The sequence below is a fragment of the Diorhabda sublineata genome, chromosome 1, assembly GCF_026230105.1.
Source record: "Diorhabda sublineata isolate icDioSubl1.1 chromosome 1, icDioSubl1.1, whole genome shotgun sequence".
In the NCBI taxonomy this organism is placed as follows: domain Eukaryota; kingdom Metazoa; phylum Arthropoda; class Insecta; order Coleoptera; family Chrysomelidae; genus Diorhabda; species Diorhabda sublineata.
Genome location: NC_079474.1, coordinates 32,237,188 through 32,254,531, shown reverse-complemented (window position 1 = coordinate 32,254,531; position 17,344 = coordinate 32,237,188). Strand labels below are relative to the sequence as shown.

At 32.4% G+C, this 17,344-nt stretch overlaps 2 protein-coding genes across 2 annotated transcripts in view; both read right to left on the bottom strand.

Moving 5' to 3' along the window:
• The window catches only part of LOC130450384 (protein phosphatase 1 regulatory subunit 14C), a 321,652-nt gene that overhangs the window by 38,744 nt on the left and 265,564 nt on the right, over positions 1-17,344 (bottom strand). The gene's annotated exons all lie outside the window — the stretch shown is intronic.
• LOC130450298 (coiled-coil domain-containing protein 18) overlaps positions 1-17,344 on the bottom strand; it is a 64,286-nt gene that overhangs the window by 8,346 nt on the left and 38,596 nt on the right. The gene's annotated exons all lie outside the window — the stretch shown is intronic.

Here is a 17,344-nt window from a genome sequence, read left to right as displayed (position 1 = left end):
ACACTCTTACTGGAGAATCGACTTTTCCTGTAACATATACATCAAATTCGATCATTTACAATTCAGTTCTTCTAATGAAAAAGTAGCAAAAGTGTTTTTCGAATTCAATTTTGAAACCCTCAGTGATGAAGAGGTAAATTGCTCAATATAGCATGCCATGGAAACTTTATATGTTGACCTTCGTAATTTTTCGTACCACATTGACCCCAGTCAGTTAATAAAGAGAGATGACAGTCTGTCTCAATCCCAAAGCCTTTCAATCACTTGCATCAGGATGATTGTGACAAGTGACAAATAATCTTAGGTGACAATTATTCTCATTTCAAGTTTTTATTTTGAATATCTTGGGTGTTTATTGGGGCTTTGCTTTTAATATTGTTTATTTGTCGCTGTTTTTATTCTAAGTTAGTTTTAAATTTAGTTTAGGACTTACTATCTTTAAGTTCAATTAAATAGGCCGTTAGTTAGTTTAGATTTAGTTATTAGTTTAGTGTAAGAAAAAACTAAAAATGGTCAATTATTGTTGTGTGCCATTATGTAGAAATAATGGAAAAATTACAAAAATGCATAGATTTCCTTTCGATGATGAGGTAAGTGTTTGTTGAAACTCCAACTATTTTTTGTTTTCTAACTTTAATGTTTATGCTGAACATTAATATTTCACCAACAGTGTTTTAATTATTACAGTTATCTAAAATTTGGGTAAACCAAATTAATAACAAAAAATTATTATTATATAATGTCAAATTTAATTTAATTTATCAACTCACAATACAAACAGAGTTTCGTTATATCTTTAATTGACCGCAATATGCTTTAATTGTTTGCAGAATGCATGTTTATTGTATATTTTTACATGGTGTTCCAACTTTAATAAAATATTAAAAGGTAAGACACCAGAAAGGAGATATACTGACCAAATAAAACAACTAACATCAACAAAAGATATCCAAGTCATAAAAAAATTAAAGAAAAAATGAATAAAATGAAATCGGGCATCTAAATGCAGAATCCTACATCTGAGAAAATGGGCTACAGAAAGTACTCTAATTGGATTAATAACACTACAAAATTTAAAGGACGATATTTTATTTTTGATATTATTGATATTATTCTGGCAGCTGGAATTTCCGTGATTTTTTTTATATTTGTTTTAAAAGACTTGTAGGGCGTGCATTTGAATGCTTGAAAGGTACATATATTATATCAATCTAATAATAATTAGTGTATAACTGTTATATCTGAAACCAAAGTAGTCAAAAATAAATAGTTTAACTTGAAATGCGTTTTTTTATATCCTATCAACTACATTCTTCAGAAAAAAAGTAGAGAGCATTATTTGTAGTTGCCGAATATGTAATCCATTCAACTATCTCATGTTTTTCAAATGCTAATGATGGCAATATATAAGATTCCATACTATTCTTTATTTAAATGAAAACCACTCAATATAGTTATTAAATAATTATATAATATGGTGTTTCATTTTAATAATGAAGTTCTGAGATAAATCTTGTTTTACTATGTATATGTATATTTGGCACCCCAATTATTAATGACTCCGCTCGCAATAGCGCTGAAAACGAAATTTAGTAGTTGCCTATCTACCTGTATATCTTTTATCTATGCTATATAGTATTGCATTTTAAGTCAGTAAATAGGTTTATTCCAATCTGCTAATGTGGGCCGTTCTTAAAACGGTTATTGAAAACATTTAAATGATATTTTCTGCGCAATCTCCGACTATGCAAGGATCTGGCAACAGACTTGCTATGAACCAAGTATCGAAAACGGAAACGGTTCACAAACGATGCCAAGTCGGTTGGAACACAAAACATAATCATTCGTATAACGGTTACTGCCCGTTTGGTACACGTAATTTATACTGCGCAGAATCATTATCGTACCAATGACGGTTTTTTGATGGGTTAGAACTAACCTATAAATGAGAATTTTTTCTGTTTTCCATTGTCCGGTCAGATAATCATCATAAGATTACATAAATTGCATAAATATATGTGAATGGTGTTATCTTTATTGTTATAATAACCATTAGATATGGCGAAATATTTATATAATAAACTAATTATAATATATAATAACATGGAAGAATTTTATGAAAGTAAATTCATAAATACTTTTCAAAGTCAAATGCATTATATAAATACTAAATTATGTCCACATATTGAAGAGTTTAACGGTTAAATTATGAACCATATGAGTCGAACAGTCAAAATGATCGACTATAGATCTCAATTCTGGAAGCTGTACCAAATAGTATAAATATAAAAACAGTGGTGAGAAGACTTCATTCGATAACGACAAGTTTATTGTAATTAAATTTATCTTGCTTCTTAGGTGAAACATATTGTTGATAATATTACACCCGTCACAAAAAAAGGTAAATTTTTGAATCTCAAAAATTCATTTTTGCTATTTAAAGATGGTACAGGATGTCCCTGTAAAAGTTACGGATTGTTAATCATTGGTCATTTACTCTGTCAAACGCATTATATACAATTACGTAATGTTCGTTAATATAACTAAATGATTTCGCAACAGCAGGTCTTATGAGAAATTTTTTTTCATGTCATAGCATTATTTTCACGTCATCTATTCCCGAATTTTTTGTATCAAGTCTTCGAACACCCTATATTAATGGTAATCGAATTATCGATTTCTATCAACGAATCAGTTTCACTTTACTGCAGATTTCGAAAAAAATATTTTAACCGGCCGCAGTCTACCTACTTCTATGGGAGATGACAGTGAATATTTTTTTGTAACCATAGAAACTGTACGTCAAACTTATATATTGATCAAATAAACAGACCATTTACAATTTTATACTTTTTATAATTTTTCTAAACTATCAAAATAGTAAAATGGCATCCGATTTAAAAGAGAAGATGGATGTACTGAATCCTGAACATCACCTTTTGGATAATTTCCAAAAGGCACTCAAAGAATATCTTTTGAATCAAATACAACGTACGAAAGACGAAGTTTTTGAAGTTGAAACAGAAACTGAAGTCAAAAAAACGCAAATTGAAGAGGTATACTTGAATTAATTAATTAATTTTTAAAGGTCGAGTCAGCAATACTCATATTTTCAAAAAATATGACTTAATTTATTAGATTAAAACAATTTTTGAGTTAAGTATATATGAATCTAAGTAATATTTTACAGCTGGGAGTTCAAGCGTACGAATGTCAACAAAAAGTATACAAACAGCAAAAGGAACTGGAAGTACTTATCCAAAATATAGATACGACAAGAGAAATCAACGAAAAGGAAGAAAAAGACTTGGAAGAAAACAAGAAGGAACTGAAAAACATCGAAAACAAACTTTTCCAAACGGAAAAAGATAACAGAGATTTACTTAGAGAAATAGAGTCTCTAACTTTGTTAAACAGACAACTATCAAATTCTGAGAGAAACATTGAGAATCATATCAATGTGAATAGGAGACGAGTAGAAAAAACCAAATTAGAAAAAAATAAATTGATGACAGAAAAAGCTAGACAAGATTATATGGTACATTCGCTAAACGAAGCTATATGGAAACAAGAAAGCGAATTGGAAACTTTGAGCTATCAGCAACGAGTACGTGAAAAGGAGTTGGAAGATTTGGAAGGGAATGTAGCTGTTGGTAACGTGAAAATTTAAATTTCATTTTTTAACGTTATTTAAAACGTTATTATGAATTTGTAGGTAATACAACTATAGCGGCTCTTCAATCTGAATACAGAGGTCTCATGCACGCCTGGCAGACTGTAGTGATAGCGATTGGTAATAGAGACAAAGGTTTAGAAATTCTACAGCAAGACTTGGCCAAATTACAAGAAAAACACAAAACTATGATAACTCAAATCGTACAAATACGTAAATTTACAAAAAACGAAATGCTCGCCAATGAATCTTCAACTTTAACGAAAAAACGGATTCTCGGTGAGATAAAAGCTACTAAAGCCGATCTGGCAGTTCAACTCGAGAAAAAAACTGTGTTGGAGAATCAGATGGTAACACTTCAATCCATTTTGGATCAAACAGAACAAGATTTAAAAATATTAGAAGGTAAATATTACTTTACAAAAGTAAAAAGTTTATTTCAAAACACACATTCCGGATTTAAATTATTTATTTTCAACACTACATTAATTTTCATTTTACTTTCACTTTCACAAGTCATTAAAAGGTTGAAACCTAAACTCCGGAAAAATACAATAAATAGGGGCTACAGTAGAAAATGCTCGAATAGAATAAAAAGGGACTGAGAGGGCTAGGGCCTAAAATCGAAACTTGGATCTGAATTGACAACTGTTGAAGTAGTAAAATAATTGGGTACTTAAGTAGATAGTGATGGAATAGGAAAATGAATGGGGGTTAAAAGTGAAACTTCTAGAGTATGAAATTAATAGTTGATGAAGTGCTGGAATAGGGGCTACAATCGAAACAAAAAAATAAATTGTATCTATAATGGAACGTTCTAAGGTAGTAAAATGAATAGGGGCGAAAAAGCGAAAAGTGCTGGAATAGGGACTGAAATCGAAACTGGAAATAATAAATTGGATCTGAATTGAAAAGTTTTGAAGTAGTAAAATAATTGGGGACTTAAGTAGAAAGTGCCGGAATAGGAAAATGAATAGAGTGAAACTTCTAGAGTATACAATTGATAGTTGATAAAGTGCTGGAATAGGGGCTACAATAGAAACTTAAAAAGAAAATAATTTGGATAGTTCTAAAGTAGTAAAATGAATAGGATCTAAAGTATAAACTTAGGGAATGAGAAAACATATAGGAGCTTTACCCGAATCTTAGAAAAAATAAAATAAATAGGGGCTACGGTAGAAAATGCTGAAATACAGAAAGGAATAAAGGTTGTATTTAAAACTCTGTAAAACTGTAATAGAGTTAATAAAATAAATGGGTATTAATGTAGAAGCAAATAAATAGGGGATGCAGTGGAAACTTATAAAGTGAGTACCTAAATAAATAGGGGCTTAGATTTAATAAATAGGGGATGCGGTGGAAACAACCTAAATAAATAGACAGTGAGAAGTGGTAGAATCAGAAGATACATACTGTGTATATTTATGGAATAAGTACATAAATGAATAGGGGCAGTGATGGAAACTTACGGAAAGAATATTTAATAAATATGAGCTAAGTGTGAAGCTGCTAAAATATGAAAATTAATGAAGACGGAGGCGGAAATTGGATTAAAAAAAAATAGGGGCTGATGTAGAAATTTATGAAATGATAACTTATCGACCAATTACCTAAATAAATAGGGGCCAAAGTGGAAACTTATGAAAAGAATACTTGAATAAATAGGAACTGAGATTGAAGCTGCCAAAATAATAAAATAAATAAATAAAGGAAATTTATGGAATGATTATCAAAATAAATAGGGGATAAATAGGAAATGCTAGAAGAATAAAAAGATAAATAGGGGCTAGGGTGGAAATTTTTGAATTGAGAGAAGAGGTTGAATATTTCATTTTCTTAAAGCGAAAATTTCAGTTTATCGAAAATATTGAAAATTGATTTTTTTCATTTATAAGATGATGTGAAACAAAAGCAGTTGGCCGCTGAGAGCGTAATGAAAACATACAACCACGTATACAGGAAAAAGACAAATCTAGAAGAAGAAATATTGAAATACGTCCAAAACGAATTAACACATAACAGAGTGGGTAATAAAGTGAAAAATCTAATGGAACAATCTCGAAAAAAACGCATAGAGGTAATCGAAAGAAATTAATTATTCCTAGATTATAAAAATTGATGCATATTTAAGAAACGTTGCTAGATTTTGGAAAATATAGAAAACGGTGAGGTTATGTAGATTCTTGAGACGCGTTTGGTATCAAATTTGAAAAAAAATGTATTATCAATGACGTGCTTCAATTTTTATTATGTATAATTAATAATGGTATCGAATAATCAATTCCTGTAGGTACAATTTTTACAAAGCAAATTACAAAACAAATTCAGTTTGTTTGAAACCGAAGCGGAGTACCTTAAATGTAAAAACGAAGATATGATGCAAGTCGATAAGGATTTGAAAGAGCAATTTAAAAATCTCGAAAAAGAATTGAAGATATTACAGAAAAATAAGGAAAAGTTCGAATTTCGTTACAGGAAAAAAGAACGGTAAGTTTTTTCTGAGCGTATTCCATATTTCCATTAAATATTTAAATTACAGATACCTAGGAGACCTGAAAGATAAAATAGAACTGATTGTTGAAAAGAACGCAGGAGAACTGACAACTAAAGAAGAATCGAAATTGATGGAATTAGAAAAAAGTATAGAAGAAATTAAGGGTACTATTAAAATTTTACAAATAGTTTGGTTGCGAGAACAGAATAACATACTCGCCATATCGGCCGAACGTCAAGATCAAATTCACAATATCAATTTATTGAAGAAACAATTATTGATACTCGAACAGAAGAATATCAGGATATCTGAAGAAATTGACGAAATAAAAAATCAAGAAGCTAAAGTGAAACACAATATTAATATACTTACTAATAAATCTATGATACTTTGCAATCAAGTTTTCAAGGAGAAGAACAAGAGGAACGATCTCAATCAAAGCAACACCCTACTACAGGTAAATATTATTTAATTTTTAATTTAATTTATAATATCCTTTGTTTATTACACTTTCACGCGAAAGCTGTTTAACCTATGAAAAAAAAATTATTTTTTACGATTATTCGTCAAAATATCTCAAAATGTAGCTTCTTCAACGCCATCTAGCAGAGTACTGTAATATCGTTGCACTGTATTACCGACGGTCACGTCAATATCCAATTTTCTGTCATTTTTGTGGTTACATTCGTTATTATAGATGTTATTCTTTGGTTTTAATTCTTACAATGTTCTTCTTTAAAAATGCCTCGGAAGCAAAAGCCACGTGCCGCAAAAGCTGCACGATATAAAGAATCTACGGTTCACTCAGAGCTGAGAAGACAAACAGAACGACAAAGTGTTTTGAGAACAGCTAAAAATCCTCTTCGGATATGAGTTCGTTCAGAAAGGCAGGCAGCTAGAAGAGCGATAAAAACGCCAGAAGAATCGCAGGCGAAAAAAATTCATAATGCAGACCACGCGCCGTCGAAATTTCATGCGTAAGGATTCGTCGGTATTTAATGGTTTCAATATTATCCTTCAATTTAATATCGTAATCATCCTTTACTTGTTATTGGCTCAATGAATAAAAAATGTTACTATTGCGATGCTTTCATATGGAAAGATGTTGGAATGTGCTGTTCAAGTAGTAAAGTTTTACTTCCATTACATGGTGAACCAGAAGAGCTTTTAAAAACTTAATTTTCAAGTGTTACAGCTGAGTCAAAGCAATTTTGAAGCAAAATTAGAAAGTATAACCGTTGCTTTCCAAGAAATGACGGACTGGAAATAAATGCAGAAAAAACAAAATATATGAAAATAGGAGGAAAACCAGAGCTGAGAGCAAACCAATTGAAAACTAACAAATACAATTTTGAAACAGTATCGACCTTTAACTATCTAGGAATAACGTTGGGACAAATAACCAGAGAGAGGATAAGGGATAGGATACAAAAGGGCTATCAAGCCGAAAGAAAGATAATGAGAACTATAACAGACCCAAACATAACACAGGAAGGAGAAAGAAGAACAAAGAAATAGAGAGAAAACTGAGGAAGGAGAATATAGTGAGATAATTAAAAGCACAAAGCCTCAACTGTGCCGGGCACATAATGAGAAGAAAACCAATTGAAATGATCAAAAGAATAACACAATGGATCCTATTGTGGCCAAGGAGAAGGGACAGGCCGAGAAAGATTTGGAGAAACGAAATAGAGGAGGACATAAGAGCACGGAATATAGAAATTAGAGAGCAAAATGCCGGAACCGAAAAGAATGGAAAATAATAACAAACGCAGCCAATACATACGACAAACTATAAAGAAAACAAAAATTAGAAAACGAGGAGTAATCCACCTCAAACAAAAATTTAAAGTGCCAAAAGCAGTAGTCATAATCCACATGGGATTGAAAGGCTTGATGATGATGATGAAGTCTTGCTATCTATCATATTTTCGATTCTATTGTAATGATCTATTCCTAGCTAGTACAACTAAAAAATGGAATGTTATGTATACAACTATATGCGGTAAAGATTCGATACTTGGCAATACTGTTGATAAATGTCATTACAGTGGAATCTCGTATAACTCGAATGTCAAGGGAAATGAAAGAAATTAACGAGTTTTTGATTTTAAACAAGAACTTGTATTAACTACTGGAATTTCGATTTATAAAGTTAAATTTATATTAAAACAAGTTCGTAGCGTGTTTATTTGTTAGTGGTGGTTCAAAACTTGCTGGATCAGTATCATCGTCACCCATATTCTGATTAACTATGTCGATGATTTCAGCATCAGTTACTGTTCCAATACATATCGTAAAATTTTGAAGTTGAACTTCTATGTTCTGAAGAAAATTCCAGTCAGATTCTAAACTCATGTCCGGCTCAAGGGGTTCTTCTCAAGCTTCTTCTTATTGCCACTTGATTCGTATATTTGCAATATTTCGGCTTTATTCTTAATTAATATTGCAGATAAAGTGCTTGCTGGTGATCCGTATTGAACTGCTACGCCACTTTTCAACTTCGAGTTACGAATTTCACTCGCTTATGGATTTAGATCTTTTTGGCAGTAATAATTCAACTTTATACGTGCTGTAATTCAATAACAATGTATGAATTATCCCAAAACACCATCCCAAGCTACTGAACTCAAAACGTAATTCATTTATCTAAAGTTTGGGAAGTTTGCCCAAAATCATTCTCAGTACCAAGAAACTATTGATTTAGGTCGTTAAATCAAATTAAGTATGAGCATACAAAAGATTTAGCACTAACATCCAAGGTTATAGTTTTGTTGAGTCTGCCTGCAAAAATTGCGGCGGTTCTGACTCCGCTTTCCACCCACGTTGTCCGAAAAGGATGGAAACTCCAAAGTTTCCCAGGAAACTGCCGCAGTCATCCTGGAAAAACTCCATACGATCTTTGTACTGTCGAAATCCTGGCAACCACAATAGTAAATGACATCCCCAAATCTAGCGTGTTAGTAGCCGAAGCTCCTCATTCTCCCTTTTTATTTCAGACAACATACGAAACCAGATTGAGAGATGCTGAATTGCAACTATTACAAATTGAAGCTGAAATAACGGATATAGAAGAAGATAAAGTCACACTTAGCAAAGAACTTGTTGATATCAACAGAGAGGTTATGGAATGGGAAAAAAATTATATGATAGCAAAAGAAACATTATCAACTCTAAAAGAAGCCAAAGGTAATATTAAATACAAAATTTAACTGATTCAGTTATAAAAATGTCATATTCTGTTTATTGTAACAAATTATATTATAATTAAATAACCGATTGTTCGATTTATTGCCAACAGGCACCGGCGGAGAACTGTCATCCATGAAATTAGAAATACATAAAATGGAAGTAATTCTTGGACAGTTGAAGAAGGCGCAAGATAAATTACTGAAAGATCTGGAACACTGTATATGCAGAAGGGAAAATATTTTTTTCACGTCCCAAGCAATTCAAAGTAAAGATTGTTCGAAGGTAAGATTTTATTTAACCAAGTTGGAATTTCTGGGACCATTGGTGATATTCATACTGAGTTTACACTATCACTACACAACCGAAACGCGGGTCAGACAATGTGATTGTGAGTGGTGATGCAATGGTAGTGTTTGGTAATTATTTTTCAAATTTGGGTATGAGAATGAAATTAATCTTCAAATCAAATCTTCATTCGAGATGTCTTCGAAGAACAAAATACAGAACTAAACTATTGCTCTAAGTCAGCATAGCTTTAACTCGATGAGTAGAATCAACCAGATGTTACATTACGACGGTTTCTACTTGAATTTCGTGATAGACAAATAGATATGGCTTCATTGTTTTTCAAAATATTCTCCATTCCTCCAAAATATGTGATTTGAACGCATCAATCGCCTCTTCAGACGAAGAAAAATGCTTGACCTCGAAATTTGTTTTTGATCTGTAAGAATAAGAGGAAATCATAGAGTTCCAAACAAGGATTGTGAAGTGGAAGACCCACCAATTCGATGTTTTGACTGTTCAAAAAGGTTTGTTGTAGTGGAGATTGATCCGTCCTCTGTGATTTTTTCGAACGCTTCTGGTAAACAAATGCTTATATACCATTCATAATTGACCGTTCTACGTTGCTCTAATGGAACGATGGCTCTATGTCCAGTTATTTCGAAAAAACAGGCGACCATTTGCTAATTACTTAGTGCACAAACTACTTTTTTTTGGATGTGACTCGTCTTGAAAGACCCATACAATTGATTTTTATGATCTAATAGACGTCTTTTGAAGCACCGCGATTTAATTTTTTTTTTGCACCAATCGACACGAGCTTATATTGAGGGATTGTCAAATTATGTAGTATCCAGTCAAATATTCATGCAATATTGAATGTATGGGAATTTTCTCATCTTAATCAAATGGGAAATTAAAATAAAAATACCGACCCCTTAGAGTAGAGCTACAGGGTTCATCTTTGGCAAAGTAATTTTTTTGAAGCATCTTAATGTGTCTGTATAAATGTTAATTAATGATGGCTATTTTTTTTATTGCATCTATTAACAACTTCTGAACTCTTTGCCTCTAAATCAAAACTATGCTTCTCTGAAACAAAATCAAAACACTAAGAAACGTCCCAAAGTAACGTTTGTGACTTTTTGAGGTTACGTTCGGAAATATCATGTTCTTTATACATAAATATTTATTTCAGAGATCTGATCCGGGTGAAAAAATAAGGATGGACTTCGCTAGAAAACTAGACAATATAAAAAACCAATTAAAGCAAACTAGAAACGATGTAGCGGCGACAAAAAAGAAAATAGAATTACAAGAAAAGAAAAAACAAAAGATGTTCAAAAAAATCCAACATTTCCAAGAGCAGATCACTTTTTGCAAAAGAAAAATTTCAGGTTGTGAAGCCGATTTGGAAGAAACGAAAATGAACAGAGAGTTCAAGTTCGAATTGTTGGTTTTGAATCAAAGGAAAGCTTACATGTATAAACAAATAATTAAAAAACGGAAACCCTACGTTATTTATAAACAACAAGATTTGGCTTACGAATTCCAAAAAGCTAAATCGACTAACGGTTTATTAGTGAAAATTATAAAGACTCTCAAAGAAGATTATCCCGATAAGAAAAACTTATTTATTAGAATAGAAAATTTGTTAGGATTAGTTTCTTTATGTATGTATGTCTAATTTTTTCAATATACACCAATTGTAATCTTTAAAATAAAGTGACACAAACATAATAACCAAAAAAAAAAAATGGGAACCTAAGGGCCTTATCATACTAGCGGATTGCACAACGATCACGCCGCGCGACGAGCAACTAGATCGCTGCGAATAGCGCCGTGGACGCCATTTTGTACTGTCGCGTATAAACGCCCCACTTCAGTCCGTAACGAGACACGAATGTGAGATGACGTGGATGCTCACTCGTATCCTCATGGCATAATTGGAAGTTTTTTATAATTCAAAATAGTTACATAATATGGGACCAAAAAAGCAGAGAATTGGATGAAGGCATGGGAAGAGAATAAAATGATTACAAAGGATGGACGAGAGGATGAATAAAGACAAAAAAGTGGTGAAACCGAATCCGAATACAACTTTGCGTTGTCTCTCGTTTAAGATTTAAAATCAATTCCTCCAGGAATAATTCATTGCAGCGCATTAATTCTTCACCAAGTGTTTATGAAGAAAACAGTAAAGCTGAAGATAAAGATTTAACGATGTTTAAAGTTACAAATGAACCCCGTATATAGAAGAATCTGTGCTATCGGATAACTTTCATTCAATTCTTAATTAATTAGTGTTCCGTTGAATGATGATAGTTGGTACATCCTTGAACCTGAGTTTAAAACAATTAAAATTCCGTAAAAAAATTATATAATGTATGATGTAAAGCGAATGTTTTAAAACTAATTGCACCAACTGCGGATGAATATCAAAAATTAACGAAATTATTTTATATATGTAACTAATTTATTGGTTAATTCATTTTGTAAAGGGTTTTCCACGAGAAACTGAGTTTATGACATGAAAATTTGTATAAAGGAGATTATTTCATTAAGTTACATCGAACAATTAATTTTTTATTGAAAAATCTGTTTTTAATAATTGTATTTTATGTATATTTTTAGAATGAATTTCAGCACAACAATATTTAAAACTTTACAAACCATTTCGACAAAAAATCGTCGTCTATTTGGTTCCATTCGTTTCTCAGGATATGTTAAGAATTAGAAATGGATGTAGGGCAATGCTTTCTAACTTCCTTGTCGACTTTTTCCCACAACAATTCAATCGAGTCGAGGTCGGGCGATTATAACGGCCAAACCATTACTTTCTTATTCAACTTTTTTCAAATAATGTTTGCAAAAGCTTCGAGAAATGCTCGGGATCGTTGGCAAGCTGGGTAATAAATTTTCTGTTAACCAGAACTACATATTTTTAAAACTTTCGTCATTCCTTTGACCTGCGCACAAACACTCTCCTCTTAGACCCAAAAACCTCAAACTTTGTTTCATCACTACAGAAAACTCTCTCCTACTATTCCTGCATCCAATTTTTATGTATTTTAGCCCACTGCAACCTCTTAATTTCATTTTGACGTCTAAAAAGAAGTTTATTTACTGCCTCCCGGTTTTTCTATATTTCGTTTTCACTGTAGAAGTACTGAAAGAGCTTATATCTTGTGAGTCGTGGATCACATTTACTGATCAATTGGTATCATTGGGATGCTATTTACATAGGACAAACATCTCAATACTTAGGAACATAGGTTAAAAGGTCATCAATATATTAAAGAAATAATACCATATTAACAAATCATGAAATATTATAAAAAATTATCGATGAACAAAAAATTTGAAATAGATTCAAATACAAGAAATTTTTGGAAATTGTTCACATACATACGGAACGAGAAAATTATAAAAGATAGAAAGAGACCTGAAAATTTGAGTGAAATTCTATATTAATGCAACTACGGATTATTTAATCAGTAGTTGCTGCTTATTTTTGAGATACAACCCCGATAAAATTATTTATTGTGGTTAAAACAGATTTTTATTTGACATTCGTATTATAAGTAAATTATTGATTAATATAACTATGCAATCCATCATGTCATATTTTCATAAAGACCAAAATATTTATGTTTTTCAAATACTATTATATTGTTACGAACTCGTCCACGACAAGGACCGTTAAGCCGGTACCCTGAAGCGGAAAATCTTTTGTTTTTCATAACCTATTTACAGTATGTAATGTCCGTTTTTATAGATTCAATTTCTAGGTAGGCCTTTTTTGTTTGTTTACATTCTAGAACAAAATTATCGAGAATCCATTGTGTATAAATAGAAGTTTGTTTATTAGCAATTCAAGTCATAAAAATATTAAAACGTGAACTTTGAAATTTAAGTTGAGAATAGTTAATTCTTAGCGGATAATTTAGTGCACGGCGAGTAATTTAGTGTTTAGTGCATAGTTTAGTGTAACTAGTGTAAGTGTATAAATAAAGTAAGTAAGAAACACCGTGTGTATAAATTCATCCCACCTTTAAAAACTGTTCAAATAAATAAGTAAAGCATTACAATATATCAAATCAGGTTGTGCTTTCTGTAACTTATGATTATTTCTCTCACCCCCAAAGATGCAGCCTATAACCACCCTCAAGGTATAAATGTCAACAAACAATAATCATTTATAGAGAAATTGACATGGTTATTGCGAGTCTGTGAAAATTTTTTGTAGTATCCATTCACGCGACAAAACATTCACAAATGTGAAACCCCAAACAAAAAAGGTAAAGTGATGTCATGTGAACAATAAAGACATCTCAATGGGGTCCATCGAACATTTGTTGATACCATAGCCTTAACCCAACCAATATAAAAGCTGAACTAGATTCCACTCTGGGTTAGACTACTCCTTCGTTATCAAATGTGAAATATTGGATAGCAGAGTTTAAACGAGGCCGTATGATCTTCGAAGACCAGCATCGACCAAATGAGGTGACGACTCAAGAAATATTGAAGATAATCCATAAAGACGTATTGCATGAATTTCGACTGAAAGTGCGCGAGCTAGCAAACATAGTGGGCATTCCAAGAAGTGCGGTACATCGCATATTAACTGAAAATTTGGTCATGAGGAAGCTGTGGGTGCCGCGTTTGCTCACAATAGAACAAAAACAGCGTCCTGAAGATGTTTCCATCGAGTGTTTCACAGAAATAAATCTGAATTTCTTCATAACCATGGATGGATCGTGAGTCCATCACACTTGAGACAAAAGAACAATCAGAAGAATGCACTGAAAGGAGGCAAAGACCTTTCCTTTTGCGCACGAGGTCATGGCGTCGGTTTTTGGGATGTGCGTGGGACAATTTTCATTGATTATCTTGTTAAAGGAAAAAGAATCATCGGCGAGTAATATGCGAACTTAATGCAACGTTTGAGCGAAGAAATTAAGCAAAAACGGCCGCATTTAGAAAGAAGAACGTGTTGTTTTATCAAGACAATGCGCCGACTCATACGTTATTGCAAGGGCCAAAATTAATGAATTAAAGTTTGAATTGCTATTTCATGCACCGTATTTGCCAGATTTAGCCCCCTCGGATTATTTTCTGATTCCCAGATTTGAAAAAATGGCTCGGTGGTGAAAAATTTATGGCAAATATCCAAATAAATGTTTATTTACATTTTTTAATTAAAAATATTTCGATTCCTTATCCAGCAAACATTTCTCAAGTGTAATTTTGAGCGATATTTATGTAGTAGTAAATAACTATTAGCTGAAAGGTCATTTCTCTCTTCCTGACATTTATTATTTAAAAAAAAACTGTATTTTATCAACAATAAAAGTAATCAATCTTCCTGTCTTGACTCTCGAATCAACTGAATGTGAAATATGACAATGGAGACCGAATAAGGTTATACATTTTTACATTCTATTTCTGGAGTGAACTTGACATTTATCCTTCCCATTAGGTCACTCTTAATGTTTATTTTTTATGTTTAGTTTGATTTAAGTCAAGTTGGGAATCGCTGTTTATAGTAACGAAGGTTAAATATCGAGCTAGTCTAATGATGAGTTAATTAGAAAATCTAATTTTACGAGGTTATTACCATATTGAAGTTTATTTAAAAACAACACGAAGTAAACTAAACATCATTTAAACAAATCGACAGTGAAATAAGATAATCTGTAAAACTTATTTTGCGTGAATCACAAAACACACTTTTTGGTTTTTTCAGAAAACGTCAACAATGACTTATATATCGAAATAACGAGCTAGAAGGGTTATCATACAAACTAATTGAATTAATAACATATGATGACATTTGGTTTACTCGTATCTAATCTAAAGAAAAATCTCAATACGCAAACTTTGGTTAGAAGTTTGAACAATAAGAGACCAGAAAAAAGAGGCTTCTGCTTATAGTTTAAATACAGTATCTGTTTTAGTGACGTTCGACTAACAATTTGAAAACGTTCCAATGAATTATTTTGTTTCGGAGCCATTACATTTACAAATCTGATCGCTTCACAGAATGAATCTACGATTCCAAACGCCTCGCCTGGGTTCGTTAAGTTAAGTAACAAAGAGCAGGAAGAAAGTTTTTTCCAAAGTCAGGTATATTGGGGAGGATTAATTTTAATGTTTGCTTTGGACATTAAGTAGGTTACTTGGGATTTTCTGGTTCAGATATCGGTCAGTCATCAAAAATTTTTAAATGCGTGGTCGCCACAAATTCCAGTTCCAATCCGTCATATAGAAAGATGTCGCTTTGGTAAAAAAAGCAGGACCAATTTATATCCCGGATCAATCTATTAGTCAAATAAGAAGTGAAAAAATAGGAATTCTTTCAAAGTAAAAAAAAAACTTAGCTAATTGAACTACACTCGTGAACAAAAAAAACACCACTGCAATCGCCGGCGAAATATTGGAAACGAATTTGCTGCTCGCACAGTTCAACAATACGTTAAGATCGGTAACCACCCTTTTTATGCTTATTTACAATAGAGCTAAGTAGGGGTAACCGACCCTTATAAAAGGTTATCTACCTGACCCACCATTTTCATGAACAACAAACAAGATTCCTCCAGAAAGTGGACAAAAAAAATGACAAAGCAGCTCAAGTGTCACCCTATTGCTCCAAAACCAGAGTCAGCGAGGCCATTGCGCTGTTACAAGAGACTGATAATTTTCAACTAATCTGGAATAAAAATGTGTACATCCGAAAGAGATGTCAGCACATTGCTGATAAATCGGAACTTTATTGGTGTTCAAGTCCAACAGTAGCTCAAAAAAAGACGAGAAGTGGTTTGTAGCCAGAAGAAGACTTAAGGCAGCTAATATTAAGCCAAAAAGGTCAGCTACTGGCCCTAAATCGACCCCTGTCCACCGAGCAGCCTGTCTAGGATTTGCCAGAGAATACGTTAGTTGAACTGATGAACAATGGAGCTCCGTTCTCGTCTCAGACGAAAGCAGACTATCGATAGAAGAGGAGTAATCTACAGAAAACCCGCAGAAAGATTCACGCAGTGTTGCATGGAAGAAAACGTGACTTTTAGAGGAGGTTCCTGGATGGTTAACGCAGGCATTTCAATGGAAGCAAACACCGAGTTGGTTTTTATTGACGGTGAATCGGGGAAACTTTATCCTAATGCAGGATAATGCCCATCCACATACTGCAGGTTGCGTACGTAAGTATTTATAGAATGTGCCGCTATGAATTGGCCAATGTGTAGCCCGGACTTGGAGCATTCATGGGATGAACTTAAGAGAAATGCTCGGAATCAGACCTCAAAACAACGCTCATTGAAAAATGAAATAACATCGAACAAGATCGAGTAAAAAACTTACTCGATTCACAAAAAAAAAAACGATTAGAAGCTGTTATTAGGGTTAGAGCCACTAAATATTTATAGTTTAATTGTAAAAGTCTAAAACACCAACAACAAAAGAAGTATCAAGAACCTAATTATTTTGAAGATAGGACATACATCTCAGAATTTAGATAATAGATTAAAAGGTTATCAATACGATAAAAAAATAAAATCGCAATAACAAACCATGAAGTATTAAAAAAACAATCAATTATAAAAATTTTTGAAACGGAATCAAATTCAAGAAATGTTATTAAAGGGTTGAAATTTGTTTTTTTTATCTCAAATTTTAGTAGTTTTGATAGGTATCAA